Source organism: Pogona vitticeps, chromosome 1, assembly GCF_051106095.1.
Source record: "Pogona vitticeps strain Pit_001003342236 chromosome 1, PviZW2.1, whole genome shotgun sequence".
NCBI classification, from domain to species: domain Eukaryota; kingdom Metazoa; phylum Chordata; class Lepidosauria; order Squamata; family Agamidae; genus Pogona; species Pogona vitticeps.
Window position 1 is genome coordinate 229,955,427 of NC_135783.1, and position 19,845 is coordinate 229,975,271.

At 42.1% G+C, this 19,845-nt stretch overlaps 1 long non-coding RNA gene across 2 annotated transcripts in view; it reads right to left on the reverse strand.

Annotated features, from left to right (window-relative positions):
* Positions 1-1,297: 1,297 nt before the first annotated feature.
* The window catches only part of LOC140701943 (uncharacterized), a 54,521-nt gene continuing 35,973 nt past the window's right edge, over positions 1,298-19,845 (reverse strand). The window contains exons 1-4 of one of the 2 annotated variants that reach the window (XR_012080966.2): positions 14,226-18,834; positions 10,705-10,897; positions 3,076-3,186; positions 1,298-1,412 (exon numbers count right to left, since the gene is read on the reverse strand). This is a non-coding gene — a long non-coding RNA (uncharacterized LOC140701943). Of the gene's footprint in view, positions 1,413-3,075; positions 3,187-10,704; positions 10,898-14,225; positions 18,835-19,845 lie in introns of those variants that run through there. The other variant, XR_012080969.2, reaches the window with a different exon arrangement.

The following is a 19,845-nucleotide window of genomic DNA, read 5'->3' on the forward strand; positions in this document are numbered from 1 at the left end:
TCACCTTAGAATATGCCCCATTAACGTCCAAGCAAAACAGCCACACTCTCAGGCTACTTTTACCATTCCTTGTTATGAATCTTCTCTAAAATTCTGCTTGAACATCTAACAACCAGCTCTTCTTCATGTCCCTGTGTATATCTATATTACCCACAAAATGGAGCAAACCCCCAAGTAAACACACATGAGAATCTTGTGGCACCTTTGCATCAAGGAACAGCTATTTTCCCCCACCCCCCATTTTTTTTCCTTTTCACAAAAACCTTTAGCAGATGCATGATGAGCATGGAATCTTCCAGGACTTTGTTCACTGTTTGGGTTTCCTTCTAGTTTCTGGGTAACAGAAATTTTTGGATGTGTTTACAGAAACCTGTCTGAGTGCTAGAGAAACAAGAGGATGTCACTCTTCCTTAGAACTGTATTATTTCATGCGGTTACTTTCTTTGTCTCTGTCTCTTTCTGGCCCCTGGTATGTGATTGAAGTATCTTGTGAATCATCAGCATGCAGGTTCACGTTGCACCAAATCCCCACAGCTGCAGCAGCTCTAATAGAAATAGATGCAATTGCAGAAATGCTGCCAAGGATGACACCCTTGATCCCTGAGCACTAGGTTGCAATAAGCCTAATTCAAGGGGGGTTCCTAATGTTTGGGCAGGTGAGGCACTATCCACCCCAACCCCCATCACAGCAATATTTAAGTCTTGCAAGGGAGGAAGTTGGGTGTCCGACTTGATAGAGCTGGCTCCACCTCTGGCTGCCTTTGCCAAGCCGTGCCACCCAGAAGGCATCAGCTGCCAGAGGCTGATTCACAATCTTAAAGTGAACATCACCCAATCTTCCAGAACATGATTACTATTTACATCTTTTCCTAAATAACTTAACTTTGTTCCCAGACTCAGAGAGATCAAATCATGCAGATTGTACTGCCATTTAGTAGACAAATGAGAAACAGTTTAATTACTTGTTGGTTATTTGACAATTTTCTGATCTCATTTGCCTGGGAGAAAGCCACATTGAACTCCCCAAGATTTAGTTTGCAGTGGAATAGGACAGGATCAAATTTTAGACCGTCTTGTACCATTCCTTTTTGAGAGGGCTCACTCTTTCTACCTGAAGCAGGTAGGTACTTAACTTAAACTTCCGATGCTGCAAACAAGACAAAAAGAAAGGGAAGGATAACTGTCACCATTAATTTATTTAACACTGTTTTCAAATGGCTTACAGTCTTTACATGAAGAGAAAGGCAATGATAACCACTGCCAGCAATTTCTGTACAGTTTTTCATTTGCCGTGTGCTTTTTGTTATTTGCTGCCTTCTCCATCATCCCTGTGAGATCTCTGCCAGCTCCTAAGCAAAGTGGCCCTACACAGGTAAGGTCCAGAGGAGTCATGAGGTAGCCATGCCCAGCTTCTGTGGGGTATGAGAAAGGAACTTGGGTAGCTGTGTTACATGGAGTCAAGTCATTTGGCCCAGTGTTGTCAACATTGCCTGACTGTGGCTCTGCAGGGACTCTACCAGACTGATTGATTGATTGATTGATTGACAAATCTCAGCAGAAGATGCCAGGGATCAAAAGCTGGTACTTTCTGCATGTAAAGTACTGCAAAGCAGTGCATATATGCCATTGAGTCACACAGTCCTTCTTACCCCATTGAGCTATGGGGTTGCCAATGGTGGAAAACACCTCTGCTTGAGAACCTGGAGTGCCACTGCCATTCAGAGGGTACAGTACCAAGCTGGATGGACAGGTCCTCTTGGCATGAACATGCTTCTTATATTCCTACAACCTCTGGGAGAGATATCCCCAAGCCTTTCCCAACCCATTTAGACATGCCCATTCAGGCCAATGTGAGCTGTTCTTTCCCTTACCCATTCTTCTGAAATAACGAGATTAAGCAAGGATTAGCAAGGAAGAATTGGTAGGCCGGGGAAGTGTTCAACATGTAGTCCCCCATGCACCCTACAAATCCTATTCATATGCCCCAGTTTGTGCAAAGATAATGCGACATTCGGCTCCTATTTTGTTTTGTTTTTTAATTAGAATGAAAATAGGAAAATTTCCTGTTACGGTGATTCCCTTGGATACATTTCCTACAATATTAAACAGTATTTTATATATATATATATATATATATTAGTTTCAAGAATATCTCAAAACTTTCAGACCCCTTTTTAGTCCAGGGTGCCCTTCTAGGTAACTCAGGACCTGTTCATTTTGGTCTCTGAAGAGTATATTGGTTTAATGTTGCATTACTACTAAGAGATATTGAGGGTTCAATTCTTCTTGCTGCCCAGACCCTTAATGCATTTATCTTTTTTTGAAACACTTCTCCTGCAATTCTTTTGTTGACTTTCTATTGTGCCCTTTTTTTTCCAATGACCTCATAGTTTTCTTCCTCCCCACTTGATACCAAAACACCCCTGGAAGTAGCTCAGGCAGAAAAGCAACTGGATCAAGGTCACTGAGTGGGCTCTTAGGATACAACGGGAACAAGAACCTGTGTTGTCCAAGTCCCAGTCCAACACTAATCCAGGGCTGGACAACTTTAGAGCAACTTAGAGCAATTTCCCACTCACTCTCATGCCCCTGGAGTTGCACCATCCTGTTTTGGGAAGGTCATTTCCAGTTTTAAAAAGAGTGGGGATTTGCTAATTTATTTATTATTTATTATTTATTTTATTTATTTTATTTATATCCCGCCTATCTGGTCAGGTGAGGACCACTCTAGGCGGCAATTCAAGATCTGAGGACATCTACTTTGGCTTGGCCATGTCGTGAGAATGGCTGATGGTCGGATTCCAAAAGGTCTCCTGTGTGGATAATTAGTGCAGGGAAATCACCCCAGAGGGAGACCACAGCTGTGATACGAGGATATCTGCAAGCGGGATCTGAAGGCCTTAGGAATGGACCTCAACAGATGGGAAACCCTGACATCTGAGCATTCAGCCTGGAGGCAGGTGGTGCAGCATGGCCTCTCCCAATTTGAAGAGACACTTGTCCAGCAGGCCGAGGCAAAGAGGAAGTCTCAACTACACTAGATGTTGTTCCAAGTCCTCCATACAGTGCACTTACCATAGTCTCTCAAGACTGAAGGATGCCTAATTGTAATCTTACAATCGGTCTGAGGATGTGCATTGTTTTACAGGAGGATAGCACCCTTGGAGGTATGGTTTTCACTGTTTTCTGCAAAAAGAGAAGCAATTGAGGTGTTAAAATGGCCTTATGCATAAATCAAAGCCAGTGCATTATAATGCTTACGATAGGGGCAAGAATCATAGTCCATCATTAAGTTTCAAATGAATAGAAACAAAGGATCTTTGTTGTAATCTTCCTGGAAGGTGGAGGCTTCTCATGACCCCACCCTAGGAGGATTGTTTTGCAGGATAATGAGACAGAACAAGGAAATGATGAATGATGATTATGGGGCACACGTTTCAATTGGCCCCCATTTTGTGCTGAAAAGAAATCAATTGGCTAATTGCTTTGATTTTTGCAGCACTGCTAACAAAAGCCCCATACATCATCAAATGCTTGTGGATCTGGACAAGCTTAGGATTTCATGTGAACCTTACTGAAGTCAATATCCTGCTCAAGAAGCACATAATCATGATGGATACCATTTGAAGAATATACATTACCTCCCATATTTTATTTTTCTAACTATTTAGAAACATCTTCCCCTCTGCATATAGAAAGAAAGGTCTTTCTTTCTATAGCCTTTGCCTATGAAACTTTTATGGTCAGAAGAGTTTGGGCAAGTTACTGCTTTGAATTATATCTCCCAGAATCCCCCAGCCACTCTCTATGCTGGCTGAGGGTTCTGGGAGTTGTCATCCAAAAACATAACTTTTCCGTACTTAGATTACAGACCAGAGGGTTCTGTCATTCATTAGAAGCTGTGAACATCCTCCTTTTCCAATAGCATACCCAATGAGTAGATCTATGCACATTCATATACTACTTGTTTATATATGCAGTATGAATATCCATATTAGGTCGTAAGATCAGCAAGCTATTTATTACATAATGAGGTAAGCAAAATGGCAATCTCATGATCAGGATTACCCACAGACTTTGAGATCATTACATTTTGAGCATCTTTTCATGACAGAATCAGCTAACATATCTAGAGGATTATAAAACAACAACAACCACCCACTGTAACGCATCAACGTCCCTGAACACACAACTGTTCAGCCAACTACCTCATTATATTAACTGAGCTAACATGTTCATGTGGGTTAATTTACTGTTGTCCTTCACCCACACTCTTATGTTGGTGACATAAATGAGACTTTAAGTCTGCTCATGGATCAGTCTGGTGCAATCTGGTGATCACATGACATACAACCCTGGCCCAAGGTCCAGCTGTAGGGCTTCTACTTTGGAGGGGGGGTGGCGGGAGGGAGGAATTCCCCGACAGACAGAAAGGTCACTTTTAAGGGAAGTTGCTCCCTGCAAATCAGCCCTTTCCAGTGCAATTGGACACACACCATTTCCACTATCTGGTTGCACCCTTATGTAAATCCCATTTATTTAATGGGTCTATTTCAGTTAAGACTATCAACTGGATTTAGGTACAGGTCCAACTATTGCTTGGCCTAGACCAATATTATCTACTCTGATTGGCCACAATTTTCCCAGGTTTCCTTCTTGAGTACAATAAATTTAAGCCAGGATTTATTGATTTATTGATTTTATTAGATTTATACCCCGCCCGTCTAGAACAAAGGTCTAGACGGGCGGGGTATAAATCATTTAGAATCGTTTATTTGTATTTTTAGAGTGGTCCTCACCGACCAGATAGGCGGGGTATAAATTAAATAAATAAATAAATAAATAAATAAATAAATAAATAAATAAATAAATAAATAAATAATAAAATTAAATAAATAAATAAATAAATAAATAAATTTATTATTATTATTATTATTATTATTATTATTAATACTAATACTAATACTAATACTAATACTAATACTACTACTACTACTACTACTACTACTACTACTACTACTACTACTACTACTACTACTACTACTAATAATAATAATAATAATAATAATAATAATAATAATAATAATAATAATAATAATAATAATAATAATAATAATAATCTAGCCACAGTTTTTGCTCCACCACTGAGCTACAGTCCATGTCTTAACATTTATTTCTGTCGTTCTTCAGGCAGCTCAAGAGAGTATACATTTGAGCTCCCATTCAACCATTGATTCTAGGTGGGACTATCAATACGGTTTAAATCATAGAGATGCCCCCCTAATATCAGGAAGATGCAAATATCAGGCATCAGTGATGGACGTTTTTTAAAAAGCAGAAACCTCAAATCCAGTGTCTTAAAACTGGTGCAAAAGATAACAGGTGTAGAATTGAAGAGTTATAATCCCAGGGATGGGACCTGAGTGAAGCTCCCCATTGTTTGACACCAAAACCCAACAATGCAATTTAGGGCAAGAGGAGCAGCCTTGTCTTGCTGTTCCGACTAGACAGATGGGAGCCCAAAGATCTTAATCTACTGCTAATCACCTAGAGAGCTACCAGTAGATCCAGACCTGCCTTCTGTCTACCCCTCTCCTGCTTCAACTCAGCATACCGTTCTCATTCCCACTTTAAAAAAATCAAACAAACCACAGACCTAAAAATCTTTTCTTTGCAGTTGCTGTGGGTTTTACCCTGGCAATTTCTGCATATCAACCTTGACTACAAATATATTTGATTTAAACTGCCTTCCCAATCAGCTCTTCCTAAACTTTAATTAATTTTCTTTTTGTTCTAGCATTTGTTGCTAGCTTGAATGCGCTTGTGTATTATGAGGTCTCTTTATTCCCTTCAGATTTTTGTCTGCCTCACTAAGAGGTGCCTTTAATCTCCTCTTCTCCAAAGGCAGCAGCTGTACTGTTGCAGTTTCTAACCCTTTTGGGATAATTAAGTTCTTGTCTCCGTTAACTTACCCTCGCCTGGAACGTCTGTATTCGCATTATGTCATTTGTCTGATAAGATGAGCAAAGCTGTGAATTCGCTGTTCGAAATGCAATCTTGCTAGCCTTCGGTATGGGAAGGATAATTTTTTGTGACATCGATCAATTATTTTTTATCAATCACCAAGTATCAAATAGAAGGCAACAGGCTTAGAGACATGTCTCAGAAACTCTTAGGACATAACGAGTAGGGCACTTTGCGACAAGATGAAATGTGTCACACTCTTAGCACAAAAATGTTTTGTCTAGGAAGCTTTTGGTACTCGGAAGAATTGTTCTTTTTGCAGGACAGTCACAGCATTATTGCCAGGTGGGCTGCAGATAAATGATCAGAACAAACTATGTTTCCAGATGAGACTCTTGCTATACTCTTGCCTTGCCTCACGCACAGAATTTTATAAGGGATCTAGATGACAACACCTCCTGCTTCTAAGGTGTAACTCTCATGTGTTTTCCATCTTCTTCTGCCTCTTTGTTTCCCATGGGTAATTCCCATTATGAAGGAAAAGACAAAATAGCTGCATGATGTCTGATCTATACCAGAAATGCCGCAAAGAGGATTTTTTTTAGGTTTGGGGGCTGAAGATGACAGGCAGTGTGATGTAGTAGACTGAGTGTTAGCCTGGGACTCAGGACATCATAGATTAAATCCCTGACCAGCCACTGAAACTCACTGGGAGATGGCAATGGTAAACTAGTCCTTGAACATCTCAAATACAGTAGCTCAAAAAGCCCTATTAGGGTCCCTAAAAGTCAGAAACAACTTGATATTCTATAACAAAAATGGCTGAGAAAACACATCGTTTCACGCACCATGGAGGCATTTTGTACAGAAACGAGGAGTGTTGAAATAACAAACATGTGAGGAGAGGAAACATCCTAATCCCATCTGCCTTTGCCACCGATTCCATCATCATCTACTCATAGAGAGTGGCCGTGAGTAGAAGAAAAAAAAAACAGGGGTGGTCAGAAGATGGGTTGCACAAGGCCCAACAGCAGACATGCTGCAGCCCCCCAGTATCCCTCCACACATAGCCCTCCAATTTTTAATTTTTTTTAAAAAAAGCATTCCATGGCCTGGAATGGTTGGCAGCATTCTTCAGGGGAACAACTACTCATTTGAGGCCATTTCATACTCTCTCAAACACATGGCTATACTCCTGATTTGGGTCATAGGAGCCTTTTTTAAAAAACAAGCCCTAACCAGCTCATTGCCTCCTTGTTTTTTTAAAAAACATTGTTCTGAAGGGCCTACATTAAGTATACATAGATAAACATGTCCCCAAACAGAGACCACAGAGGATATGATTTTTTTTTCTTCCTTTTTAGTCCTGCCATCTTGGAAATATATTGTTTAAAAATTTAAAATTAATTGTAACAATGGTGTTTTATATATGTTATCTTGTTGTGTTTTACCTATGTAAGCCGCCCGGAGTAGACGTTGTCTAGAGAGGCGGGGTAAAAATCAAATAAATAAATAGTATAGGGTCATACATTTTTTAAAAAAATAAGGGGAATTCAGAGGGCCTGAGTAGGTTTGGAGGACAAGTGTGGCCACCAAAGGTCCAATAGGCAAATACAACTGCTGGGGCCCTGGAAGCTGGCAGTGCCCACCCCTGTCTTGGCACCTGGGTGTTTTGATACACACTTCCAGAGTTGCAAACTGTGCAAGGAGCCTACATAGCCAGAGGAGACTCTTCACTTCAGTCTCCCATGTATTGAAGGCAACAGAATCAGTGATGGGGGAGGTGTAGAGTTATTGCGGTTCTCCTTCTCTCATGTTTACAATCTCCCCATTGACAGCACTGGACTAGAAATTCAGTGAAACTGTGTTCCTTCAACTGTACTGATATTTGTACACAACTAGCTAAACGTAGCCTTCATTCCGCAGATGTAGATATCTTTCCTCAGCTGCCTAGGAAAACACTAAATATGACATTTATCACGACATATGATGGAACACTTCAGAATGCCTCTATGCTAGGAGCATCTCTGCCTTGCCCCATGTTGAGACTTTATTTTCCCTAGTTTCCTCCATCACAAGGAAATGGAGGGGTTTGTTAGTAAAAGAAGGGGAAGTTCTGTTGCACCTGCCAAGGCACAGTACATCTGTTACTGCTTGAACAATTCTCTGGAATGTGATACCCTCAAAGACTAGCACAGTGGAAGGCCAGTTGCTCTACACTTAAACCAGTCAGGTATCTAGTGGGTATTAATCCTTGCTAGATACTGTTTATTGCATTTATAATGCTACTTGCATTCTACTCATTAGCATCACTCAAGAGAAGGCTTGAAAACATAACAAAGTTTTGCTACTCTGCATGCCAAGAATGATGCGTTTTTTTGTAAGAAATAATAATAATAATAAAAAGAATCTCAGTTGTCTGGCCTGCATATCAGTGTAACCCTTTTTGATTGCACAGAATGATTCCTCTGCAAACTTAGGGTGAAAAAAATCAATATGATTTCATTACATGGGAAAGGGAAAATAAACAAATATTAGTCTTTATTCTAATCTCCGTTTCATCTCTATAAATCTAAAATATCAAACGTAAACTGAACCGTATGCAGGCTCAATCAGAATTCATACCCACTTCCCACTAACATAATTTACTTTTGCAAGCATTTCTTCAAAGAATACTTTTAAAAATCTTTAAAATGATTGCGGAATTTATCCTAGACCAAATGGGGACAGACAAGGGTATGAATGCAATGCCTTTGGCACAGGTAAGGCAAAACAAATCCAGAGATGGGAAAGAGTCAAGAGGAAACATCTCCTTTGGCATGGTTGCGCGTGCCTCCTTGGAATTCCAGATCTAACACAGTCATTGAATGAGAGTGCACCTCTCGCTCCCAATTGGCTGTCCATCCAATCTTGTTTTCCAAAAATCTGGAGGCACCAGACATAAATAGCACTCTGGAAGGCTGCAGAGTGTCATGGTTCAAGATATCCCAGGCAGCCCCTCACCAGGGGCAAAGGCACCAGAATCCAGTCCACCGCACAGAGTATCAAGTCCAAAGGCACTCCCTGCACAGATGGCCACAATCAAGCAGAGGCAGGAGCACAGGGCTGGGGGCCAGGTTGCAGGATGGAGCCAGAACAAGGTGCTAAGATGCAGGAGACCAGAAGTAGGCAGGGACAGGTGCAAGAACACTGGAGTCAAGATGCAGAGACAAGAACAGGGACCAACGCAGGCACAGGCAGACTCCAGAACTCAGGAGCCACACAGCCGAGAGGGAGGACCACTCCTTATATAGGCCTTCCCTCCAGGTTTCCAGGTGAGCCTCATGAGTAGTCCTGCAGCTGCTACACATTCCAGGGCCTGAGCCTGCAAACACCAGGCCATTCTTGGGTCAGGCTGGCCCCGATCCTGCAGCTGCCAGATCCTGACACAGATAGACAAAGGGGTTTTGAGAGAAATGAAATGGGGTTGAGAGAAGCATCATTTCTAGCAGTAAACACGTGTTTCTTTTGCCTTATTTCCTGTTATTGCCTTTGGTCAAACAGTTTTTGCAAGTTTTTAAAATAACTCTGCCCTATTTAAGCAGAGTTTAGAAGTACCTGGTTGCATGTAATATAGTTACCTTACATAGTTACTTTTGGGTAACAATGGTGTAACTAAGTTACATTTCCAAAAAAGAGAACACGTAGTTACTGTTAAAGAATATTTTAAAGCAAATTCAGAGGCACATCTCTTATCAGATGGAAGTGGCAAGTGAAGTTGCTGGGCTTTTTTAAAAAAATGTACTGACCCAGAAGTTGGGAGTTCAATTCCCCACTGTACCTTCCAGGAGAAGAACCATCCTATGTGGCCTTGGCCAAGGCCAACAACCCCAAAACACCCCCAGAAGAAGAGAACAATAAACCACATATAAGTGCTCTCTGCCTAGGAAACATTGGAAAGAGTTGCTGTAAATTGGAGCAACTCGATGACATGTAATTATTATTACTTAACTATTTTCAAGGTACAATGTCAGGATTGGCCAGATGAGAAAACCATAAAGCATATCCTTGTAATTTTTGGGTCATTGGTCAACACAACATGTTACCAAAGTGCTCAGCAAAAAAATTTACTTTTACGAACAGTACAACGATAAAAGTAAACTGGTTGCCTCAAACTAATGAATAATGCAAAGGATTTTTTTTTTTAAAGAAAACATTCTGGGCTATTTATGATGGCGGGAAAGCCACATGAACCTGTCCTGCTTCCCAAGAACAGAACTTGGAAGCCTACATTTGAGAACTACAACTCTCAGAGTGTGGTCTTCTGAGGTTCTGCAAATCATAATCCAAAGGAGCAGGTTTCGCAAGCTATGTGTAAGAACTTCCCTTAACCACAAAACCTATGAACTGTGTTTTGTGAGGCTCATTCCAAGGCATGAGACTGCAGCTTCATAAACCCCAAGTGAATGCTCAGGAAAGGCCATCTCTCTTGGCATAAACTGGTCTCCCATCCTTGACATGAGTCGTGACTGAGTGATGGCAATCAAACGATCTCTGACATTTCTAGGCTCAAAGCATTTTTCTTGACAAAGGAACGTCCAACTGTGACAAAGTTTGAGGGAAGTTATCCTAAGCAAAGCACTCGAAAACGTAGTGCAAGGATCAATGGTGCTCTCACAGAAAGATGGATGAGAAAACATTTGCAAAAAACGAGCAAAAAAAAAAAAAATCTGACATGTGGGATGAAATACTAATGCTCACCTAGCTTCTTCTGCCATTTGGAGCTGGCCATTCAGAGAGATTCCAGTACCCCTGGAATCAAGGTGGGAAAGCTGGTTTCTTGTGGGCACATCCACCTCACTTCTTCCCAGGAATTCAAACTCACGGGAATTCGTACAGCTCTTCTCTTCCCTATCCATTTTATCTTCACAACGGCCTTGCAAGGGAGGTGAGGCTGAGAAACAGAAAGTGGCCCAGAGTCACTCAATGAGTTGCAATGCATTGAATAATCCATCGTTTTCAAGAACCATTTATTGCCTGAAATCCTGTTGTTTAGTGTAACACAATTCATAACATTCAGCCTGTTCCTACAGTATATGGTAAAAAGAGTCTCCACTATGATTCTTGGGGCCAGCAGGCCAAAAATATACACAATTCCACCCACATTGATATTTCAGGAACCCCCACCCACTCACTCACCCTCCCTCCCTCCCTCCCTCCCTCTCCATACATTCTTATACATGTTGATACCATAGTGAAAACAACAATGGACATCTATGTTGAGTAAGCCCAATCAGATCCATAAGACTTATTTCCTTTCAAGTGGACATGTGTAACAATGCCCTGTTGGTTGAGTCAGAACTTCACTTTGCTTCTGGCATGTTACTGCTACCCTACCAAGAAGAAGGCCATTATCATCTCCATCTAAAATACCGTACACCATCAGACTCCCGGCACTCTTTTCCTCCTAAAATACTAGCCAAACAACTCCTAAAATTGACTCCTTCCAATGTGAGTGACACAACTCAGGTTGACATAAACATACCAGAGGGACTTCTGGGAATAGCGCTGGCATCAAGCAAGCTGTCTGCAAGGGGCAAAAACATAGCATGCATCTGGGTGCACGGCGTGAATACGAAAGGAGAACCGGATGTGCGGTGGCTGCTGGGCAAAGCGGCGGAGAGCTTGGAAGCCAGCCCTGTCCTCCCAGTGCTTGCACGCAGAAGGCAAACAACTTTCAAAAGGTGTCACAAACAGGCAACAACGCTGATGAATCATGAGAGCTGGCTCCTGTGTTCTACTTTAGTTTAATCAAAGCTGTATCTGTTCACTGAATCCTAGACCCTTCCTAGAAGCTACATCGTCATATCGTGAGCAAAAAGGGAGAAGGACTTCTCCAGGGAATGTTAAAAGAGCCATGCTGGAATAAATATTGGTGGCCTTTTGATTCTGGACAATCATTGAGGATGAAGGAGAATAGGGAGTTTGGCCATTCCATATCTCATATAAATGAGGCAGACGGCCTAGCATGTTTGCAGCCAGCTGCCAAGAAGCAACTTTCAGAAAGCTAATCCTAGTGTATATGTTTGCTTTAGGGAAAATCAACAGTGCCTAGAAATCCCTGGCTACTTGCATGGTCTAACATGGTCATAGACTCACAGGATCATAGTAACTATGGAGCTAGAAGGTGACCTTATGGATCATTGTTGAACCTTTGCCAGAGCAGGAAATCCACAGCTAAAGTGAGCAGGGGGTTGGACTTGATGCCCTTGTAGGCCCCTTCCAACTTCACTTTTCTATGATTCTATGAAAGCTGTTACGTTTGCAATAACCAAATGTTTTAATAATACTTTTGTGTTTCCAATTTTCTCTCTCACCCAGGGAATAATACCTTTTAAGAGATGCACCTAAAAGTTCCCACTCAGCAAGAAAGTAGGGAGTGTAAATTAACATATTCTGCCTGCAGAATTGAGGGGTAAAGTACCCACCCCCTCCGCTATGCTGCTCCACAAGTCTGGAGGGCATTAGAGAGGGAAAAGCTGCCAGTGCTTTCGCCATGTATCACGGAAAAGACTGTCCACATATTCAGAATTAATACACCTGGAAAAGGGGTGGGTGAAGTGCAGCCCTCCAAACACTGTTGGACTACAGCTCCCATCAGCCCCAGCTCATATAGCCAATGGCAAAGAATGATGGTAGTTGCAGTTGAACAACATCTACCCACCCTGCTGTAGAGCTGTCTTTTTGGGTCCTGCATCCCTTAGGTTTTATAAAACAGCCTGCTATTTTCAAGAAATACTTTTATATACAGTATGTCTGTGCTAACAAACCAAAATCTACTGTTGCAAATGAATACATTTTGCTTCTCCCCCCCCCCCCAAGAAATTACACACTCTGGCATTGACCTCTTCAGCAAATTGGTTTCTGTTCTTGAAACAAGTCCTTGAGTGAGCTGTGGGGGGGGGGAGTCTTGATAAACTTCACTCGTTTAGGAAAGAAGAGTATGCGTACTTTCTAAACAGGGTTTGATGTGCTGCGTATGTATATCTGGCTTTCAAAGTGTCATTTAGTGGAATTTGCCTGGAAGGAGCCAGAACCAAACAAGATGCTAACACTGGAGGCAAGCTCACTCCAAATGCATTCAGACAGATGCAGGGGTAGCATGGCTTTTGAAGACTCTCATGCACATCAGCACCGCAGATGCATTAAAAGGACTTCTCTCAAAGCTGCTAGGGCTTCCTAAGCAGCCACAAAATGAAAGGAAAAAAAACAGTGAAAGAAACATTAAGTCCCAGGAGAGAGTTTATCATGCACTAAATTCCTCCACTGAAATAAAAGGGATTTCAAATATGTTTCTCTTGGGTGAAGCAATTTGCTTAAAACCTTCAAGATACCGCCATTGGCCCCACACCGGAGGTTTCTAATACAGAAATAGAGCTGGCACCAGCACCTGGCATCTTCAGCAATAAGGCTATTGATACAGCTATTGATAGTTGGCCCAGGGCTCTGTTTATAGTTCTTGTGGCATGATACTCCAAGCTGGATCTAGCAACATTACATTACATTCCCACGAACCCCTTGACTTAATCTGGCATTGTGGGAAACCTGAAAGGTGACTAGTCAAAACTGCCCAGTGCTGCTTGGAGAACTGCCATTCTAACCAGATAGTCCTAATTGGGTTGACTGGCAGAGCAGCAGCTCCGCTAGAGGGTCCATTGCCCAGGATCCCTGCAAACCAGGAGCCAGCCCTCTCCAGGAAAGACCTTCTATGTTCCCGGCCAACAGCGGGTGTGGTGGAGGGCAATCACTAAGGCCTCACCCAAAGACCCAAAAAACAGGCAGGTCCCCATGAGAAGAAATGATCTTTTAGAGATTTTAATCCCAAACAATTGATACATTTAATTAGGTAGCTGTGTTGGTCTGCTTCTGCATGTAAAAATTAAAAATGAAAGAGCCGTGGCACCTGAAAGATGGGCAGATTTATTACAGTCCACATGCTGGTTCATACAATCTTGGAATTGTAGTTCAAGTAACATTCCCAACTTTGCTACAACATGAGCTACAAAATGAACCGCCATCTAAGTCTTGGTTGCCACTTTTTTCTCTAGCTTTCTCATGGAACAGTCTTCAACAGCTGTCCCATGTACAGAGCACTTCAGTAATCTAAGAGAGACATAACCAAGAAATGTGGGTTAGGGACCATGCCCCGTTGTACCACGCAGAAAACAGGCAACTCCTACCAGCCACTGTGCCCCAAAACTTCCAACCAGTCACTTTCTTACCTATAGCCGACTCGTCAAACCGCTACTCCAGTTCGCTAGGCTGTTTTAATCGTTTTGCACTTCACTCCAAGCAAATTTTAAACAATCTCTTCCTGCAAAGCCCAGGCACAGCTCTGCAAATCTTTGACCAAATCCATTTCAAATCCTGCTTCCCATTAAAAAGAGAAACATGCATAACAAGAGGCACAGAAGATATCTAAGGCTTTCCTTTCTAGAAAAAAAAATCGAAGGCCAGCAAGCTCTTGTTCTGGCACCACATTTTTACCCCTTCCCAATTCCATTCATTTTGCAACCCTAAAATTGCCCATGGACACCCACATTTCAGTTTGTGGGTCTGAGAATCCCCAGAGAAATCTTGCTATTACTAATTCATAAAGAGATTTCAAACCTAACAGGAGTGCTTTGCAAAACAAACACAGGAGCAAGGTGATTGTATTACAGTGTACTGTATGTGCGTCCGTGTGTTTACCTTCTTTGGCTTGGCTACTGGCTGCCCATGACAAGCAACGCTGGAATTTGATTTGGGATTGACAGGCTCAGCAATGAATCTCCAAGGAAAGGTGAGTCTGCCTACGGCTTCCACTTCCCACTTTTTTTTTCTTCACAGGAGAGACCAACACCAGTAAATCTTAGGCAGACAAATGCAATGTGTGATTCAGATCATCCCAAATTTACAGACCTATCCTGAACAAATCAGGACCTCGTGGACAAGGCCAGCCTTATCATTATTTTATATTTCAGTATTCCATTTTCAGTATTTATACACTGAATTCATACGGAAAATGAGAAACATTTGAGAAATAGCAGAGAGGGGAAGCTGGTTAGATAGCTTGGTGGATTAGGTATCTGGTTGTGGAGCCAAGGGTTGGGAGTTCAATTCCCCCACTGTGCCTCCTGGGAGAAGAACCAGCCTGTGTGGCCTTGGGCAAGCTGCACAGTCCCAGGTTGCCCCCAAGAGAAAGGAATGGTAAAACACTTCTGAATATTCTCTTGTCAGAAAGCCCTAGAAAGGGTCACCATAAGTCAGAATTGACTTGATAGCAGATGATTATGATTATTAAGGCAGAAGGCATGTGGCCACTTTATGTAGCAGTTGTTGTGGGCAAAGAACAGCAGCGCACTGTGGGGAAAAAGAGCTGCATGTGCCACGTAGCTTTGCTTTGCAGCCAGTGTTTCAGAGGTTCTCAGCCTTTGATACTCCTCCCCACACAAGCTTCAGACTTCAGTTTTCTGATCCTCATTGCCTACCCAGGGCAAAGCATATTGTGGCAATTAAGAACCTATGCCCAGAAGCCCCACCCAAACGACATTCTCTGTCTGAGCAAAATGCACAGAGAGTGCCTTTACAACCTGTTGATCCTAGCTATGTGCGCTAGAAGCAAATTACAGAGGTCTTCGAGATAGACGTGGTGGTGCTGCAGGTTAAACCGCAGAAGCCTCTGTGCTGTAAGGTCTGTAGATCTTCAGCTGTAAGAGTGGATCCACGCGACGGAGTGAGTGCCCGTTGCTTGTCCCAGCTCCTGACAACCTAGTGGTTTGAAAGCATGCAAAATGCAAATAGATAAATAGGGACCACCTCGGTGGGAAGGTAACAGCGTTCCGTGTCTAAGTCGCACTGGCCATGTGACCACGGAGGATTGTCTTCCGACAAATGCTGGCTCTATGGCTTGGAAACGGGGATGAGCACCGCCCCCTAGAGTCAGACACGACTGGACAAAAATTGTCAAGGGGAATCTTTACCTTTACCTTATTGAGATAGAAGACTTCTCCGAGTAACCAGAAAGAAGTGGTTGATAGTTCCATGCTTGCCTCCTTGAAAATGTTCCTATAGTAATGAAAGAGGTGGGAAAAAACAACAAAGGGAGGTTATGAGTGGAAGATGGCAGAAGTGGAAGCCACCATAAAATTCTATGAATGATTGTGTTGTGTTTTAGAAAAAAAGCATGTCTGGAACTGCTCACATTGGCTTCATTATGATTTCCAGGTAATTAGAAACTTACAACTGAATCCTGTTCGGCTGGCTCAAAAAGAGCTACTCCCAAGTTCAGTAGACTTTCCTTCCAAGGATGCAGTGGCTGAAAAAATAAAATTAAACTTTGGACGACAAGTGACAGAAGCCAAAATAAGGATTCTGGGAGATGTAATCCAAAAAAAAGAGGAAACTCCTGCCAGCTATGTGTGGAAGTTTGTGCAGATCGCAGCCTTAATCATTTCTACACAGGGGAACCTGTGGCGCCAGGCTTTCAGCCTTCCAACCCCATCCTGAGAGCACCATTTCTCTCTTTGCCCATTTACCCAGCATAGCTTCATGAACTGCTGACATTGTCCCCTTTGCCTTCCTCTCTGGCCAAGGTCCCATCCTGAGCATTCTGTTGCAGGCATTCTTTCTGGCTTGCTGTCAGATTCCTATTCAATAGTTTTATGCACCAGCAGATAGTGCCCTCCAAGCATTCACTGTTTGCCTGGCACATTTTTTCTCCAAAATGATACTGATCTCTTGTTTGGGTCTCAGAATCTCCTTTACAAGAACAGTGACACCTTTTTCAAGCCACCAGAATGGAGGGGTACATGATCCGGTGGGGGGGAGAATATATACAACAGAGGGAGAAAGGAATGCACTTCCATGGAAGATATAACACCGTGGGATTATGCTGAAGCTCAATGTTATGCTCTGCTGTACATGCCATTTATGGATTTAAAGCATAAGAAGCTTTTTTTTCCTTATGGATCTCACATAACCGCTCATCTCTTGTACAAAAACACTGGGACCTTAAATTCTCAGATGTAGTTAAAGAACAACTTAGGACATAGAGCATAAGTGGATTTCACCCTAATAGGGATTAGCACATTCCCTCATATTAATTGTGATGGGGCAAAAGAAAAAAAAAATAGGCAATCTATCTGGAGTGCAGTAGACACAGTCTGCAGAGATCTCAGTTCAAATCCTGGCTTTGGTGTATTCCCCTGAGCAAGCCATTGGCCAAAATCCTGTAGCTTATTGTAGTAAATCGCATTTGAGTAGACCCATTGAATTAATTGAGATTTAGTGAATCAATTTTTCAATGTTAATGAGTATCCTGGCAGGTGTATCTATAACTTAGTAAAAAGAGGTGGAAGGGCTATGAGTAATGAGGCTTCCGAAGAGTTTGGATGATGTTTGTTTAATTGTTACTTTTCTATCTGGACTTTCCTCCGACGAGTTCAAAGTGGCATACATGGCTGCCGCCCCCAGTGTTTTTTCTCACATCAGCTCTATGAAGTAGGCCAAGTTCAGAGACTGTGATTGGCCCAGACTCAACCAGGAAGTTTCATCACTGAGTGGAGAGCTGAACCCAGGTCCAACACTCTAGCCACTATTGCGCACCATACACCAGACTCATTGTCCATTGGCAGATATGAGCTGGGATGCTTAGAAAGAGCCACGAAGTCTTGTCTGAGCTCTATTCATGGTCCAGGCAGAGCTGATTTTTTTTTTCTGTGTAGACGAGAAAGCCCTTGGTGCCAGAATGCAAACCAAGCACATGAGCTCATGTCACCCTCTCTCTCACACACAGCAAAAAGGATGAAATCTTACAGAAGTCCAAGCATGAGAGGTCTACAGAAAAATAAGTTAGTGTCTTCGGTCACCTCCAAGGGTAGATTTTTTTGTCTCAGTGGAGAAACCGGATAAAAAGAGAGGGTGCTCTGTCGAAAGAAAAACAACGAGGAGTCTTGAAGCCTCTTACAGATTAATCCATTCTTATTTGGCAAACGTTTGTGTGGGTTAGAGGTATCTGAGGAAGAAGTGCATCACAATCCACAAAAGGTTATGCCAAATAAAATGTGCTGGTCTCTTAGGCACCACAAGACTCTGCATTATTTAGATGAAAAGGGTGCATGTCCATTGCTAGAGTATTTTACTCCACCTGGGCTCCCACGTTGTCCACACACATTTCAAAATGCTCTCCTCTCGAAAACAGAAACCACTAAATAGCTGAGCCAGCAAACTGCATGCAAGTGAAGAAGTGCAGAGTAGCTAGGAATAGAAGGGTGGGGGTGGGGGTCCCACCCAGCAATCGCAGTACTCAGTCAGTACGAACTTCTCATGGACAGCACCAGGCAGCCCTTGTTATCCCATTCACCATCACCACCATAGTTCACAATTTCACAGACTCATAAAATCATAGAGTTGGAAGAGGCCTATAAGGCCATCAAGTCCAACCCCTTGCTCAGTGCAGGAATCCAGATCAAAGCAGATCTGACAGATGTTTGTCCAATTTTCTCTTGAATGTTCCCAGCATCTGAGCGCTCACCACCTCCGAAGGTAATTGGTTCCACTGTCATGCTTCTCTCAGTTAAGATGCTTTTCTTGCTATTCAGCCTAAATCTGGTTTCCTGTAGCCTGAGCCCATTATTATATGTCCTGCACTCCAGGATCATGATCAAGCAATGCCTTCTTTACCTCTTTCTTACTATATAATTCCCAAAAACACTGAAGTTAAAAATAAAAGCAGCTAAATGTATATGTACAATCAATTCTTTCATTCCGCCCCATTGTCATGTTCAGTCCTCTATTTTCTTGGCTACCAATCCAGTACTACAGTCTGTCTTCCGTTTGTTATATTTATTTATTTAACTTATATGCCACCCACACTACCCAAGTCAATACAATTAAAATGCTATTAAAATATATTTTAAAATATAAAATTTATATCCCCCATTTCCTCCTATTGGGTCCAAAGGGAGTATTCTCCTCTCTACTTTGTCCTCTCAACAACATTGTGGACCTGGTTAGTTTGAGTGTGTCTAAACCAAAGTCGCCTCATGAGTTTCATGGCTGAGTAGGAATGTGAACCCAGTAGCCCTAAGCCCTAGCTCAACACGTCGATCACTACATCACACTAGTATTTATGGAGGTCACTAAACAAGAGCAGGCTTCATATAAAACCAGTATGTTTTCAAACTTTCTATATTCAGTTTTCACATAGATCTATCTGCCAAGAAATCTGTAAGTATTAGTTATGGAACATTTGTGCTCTGTACAGATTTCTGTACAGAATTCTGGAAGACTTTCTCTATAGCATGTTTTCTCTCTCTCTCTTTTTAATACAGGGAACTGTCTGGGGATATTCAGCTTCACAGCTGACCATATGAATGAAGATCATGGCTAAAGATGGGGGTGGATAAGCAGACTTCAGACTTGTGGAAAATGCTTTTTCATTCATTGTTATCTGAAGATCCACCAATTGAAGCTTGGTGCAAATATATATATAAATATGTGTGTACACACACACACACATACATACATATATACATATATATATATATATATATACACACACATATATATACACACACACACATATATATATATACACACACATACATATATACACACACACGTGTGTGTGTGTGTGTGTGTGTGTGTGTGTAAAACAATTCTTTATATTGGGCATTATCTCCTTATATCTTGGGGCAACACTCCCACACAAGCAGAAGAATGAAAGAAGTGGTGGAAAGAGTGCCAGAACTGAAGTGGGTTTGCAGTCCTTCCACTTCTAATTATCTTTTTCATTTCTGTAATTTAATTTAGGACAAAAGGGGAGACACTTCACTGCTGCTATTGTTAAACAACTGAGAG